Raw genomic sequence first — 2,612 nt, forward strand, 5'->3', positions numbered from 1 at the left:
TTTAAGTTCAAGTTTTCCCAGGGTTTGGATTGACTGGTCATTGCAGGTAACTTTAATCAATGCAAAAGGATGTAAAAGCAGAGTTTCTGGAGAATGTGCACTAGGGAGGAAATAGGGAGAAAACCTTGAACACAGCCAGCAGGCTCTGGAAAAATTTATAAAAGTTAAAATTAAAAATAGATGTAGCACTCTGACTGTTCCGGCAAGACTCTTTGTGTCTGGAGGTGATCGTAAGATGCTTTAAAATCTTAGGAAATTCAGGAACTCAGAAAAAATTTAGGCTTGGCAAGCCCTGGGAAAAGTAGGCCCAGGGAAATGTTAGGCCTTGTGCTTGCTAAAGATCATGTGAAACTGCACCTGTGTAATCAATATATGATAAATGACACAATTGTTAGATGTGATTAGATATAATTATTGTTTAAAGAACATGAGGAACAATGTTAGGGGGCTGACGTGGGATCACGAGAAATCCATGCTAGGGTAAAAACAATGTATACAATAGAACAATGTAAGTTTCATAATTAATATGTAATTTGTATAACGATAGCGTATAAAACATGTTCAACTCAAAAACAAATCGGGTCAGATTTGGGTCTGTGTACCCCTGACACCCAGAGCTCTTCACTAAAGCACCTGCATATAATCATTGTGTGATGATGTGTGTTCCTGAACTCTAACATTTTGGTGACCCAGATGGGACCTTGTGAGTGCTGCTGAGCGAGCTCGCGACCCGATCCTGCTCCAGCCAGCACCGAGGGATTCTCGGGGAGCCCATCGGCCGCGACCGTCTGCGCTGCTCACAGCGTCCCCAGGAGAAGAGGTAAGGTGCTTTCACTTTGGTTTGGGTGCCTGCCAATAAGACGCAGCAAAAGCTGCGCTTGGTTGGGCTAAAGGAATTCCTGTTGGGATTGCCTGGGCGCCGTCCGTCAGACGACTGCGAAAGCGTTGCAGGTTCGGCATTTGTGGTGTATTGTAGTTGTGACATGGAGAAGCTTAAAGGGGTTTTGGGCAGCAATGCTCTCATAGCAGGTGCTTCTCCTTTGGGGTGCTTCTTAGCACATTGGAAACAAGGTCACTTTGGGGAAGAATTACATAAGGCTAAGTTGATTGATTATTGTAATACATGGTGGCCAGGATATGCCCTGGATAGTGGAGAAAAGCGGCCAAAGAATGGATCTTTGCAATATAATACTGCTTTATAGTTGATGTTGTTTTGTAAGCGAGAGGGAAAATGGGATGAACGTTCCGTATGTTGACTTGTTTTTCTATCTGTGAGATAAGCCAGAATGGCGGGCTGAGTGTGGATTGATGGTGGTTAAAGCATTTGCGAATGATAAGTGTGAGGTTTGTGTAAAATAGAAATGTTTAAAACACCTGGCACTAAAGAAAGTTTGTGTTGGGGTAACGAACGATATGGATGTTGATTTACAGGTGGCTTTAAGAGAACCAAAAGAACCTGACTCTGTTTTGTCTGCCCCCACTTCACCCAATCTTATTCCACCTAACCTTATTACACCTAATTCTAGTCCACTTAATCCTCCTTCACCCTTCCCTCTTTACCCTCCTCTCCCACCTACACCAGATCCTTCTTCCCCAGGAGATGATCAAAATTTAAGCATAATACAAGGAAATGTGAAAAATGCGGGGGGGAAAATAGCAGTAGTGGGTGTAATGGTAATAAATCATTATTATATAGTAACACTGGTATCTCACCGGACACAGTCCAAGCTTCCCCCAGTCCTGTATAAAATGGAAAAAGGCTTGGACAGGCAAAAGCAGACTGTGATTGCCCCCTTGAGACAACGAGTAGGAGTAGAGGGGCCGGTGTTTGTAAAGGTACCTTTCTCTCCTGCGGATTTGGTAATTTGGAAACAATCAGCTGGAACTTATAGAGAGAATCCTGACCAAGTGGCAAGGGTGGTAAAAATGGTTATGAAAACTCAGAATCTGGGTTGGGATGATATACAAGTAATATTAGATACTTTAATGGATTCTGCTGAAAAAGAGATGGTGCTTAGAGCAGCCAAGGAGAGAGCGAGAGAAGATCTCAGGACTGGGGTGGTGACGGGGACTTCAGATGAGAACTTTCCGACCCAGGATCCAGGGTGGGACCCTAATGTATTTAGGGATATTCGGAGGCTGAAGAGATATCAAGAATGGGTTCAGATAAGGGTTCAGAATGCTGTGCCTAAGACTGTGAATTGGTCTAAATTGTGTGAGATAAGGCAGAAAAAGAAAGAATCCCCCACTGTGTTTTTGGAAAGGCTCAGAGAAGCCGTGAGAAAATGTACAGATCTGCAAACAGAAACAGAACCAGCAAAAGTTCAGCTTGCTCTTATTTTCCTTGGGCAGTGGCAAGATGATATCAGGAGAAACTGACAGAAGTTAGAAGGAGAGGAATTAAGGAATTTGGATAAATTACTTGAGGTGGCGTGGAAGGTATACAATAGCAGGGAAAGGGAAGCTAGTAAGAAGCAGCAGCAAAATCTCTTGTCAGTGATACAAGGAAGAGAGAATCCAGGACGCGGCAGGGGTGGTCGTGGATTGGGGAGGGGCGGACTCGGCAGAGGACGAGGGGGATCGGTTTTGCCAAGATCAGGGTTAAACCAATG

Source organism: Cyanistes caeruleus, unplaced genomic scaffold (assembly GCF_971803275.1).
Source record: "Cyanistes caeruleus unplaced genomic scaffold, bCyaCae1.hap1.1 HAP1_SCAFFOLD_101, whole genome shotgun sequence".
Classification (NCBI taxonomy): domain Eukaryota; kingdom Metazoa; phylum Chordata; class Aves; order Passeriformes; family Paridae; genus Cyanistes; species Cyanistes caeruleus.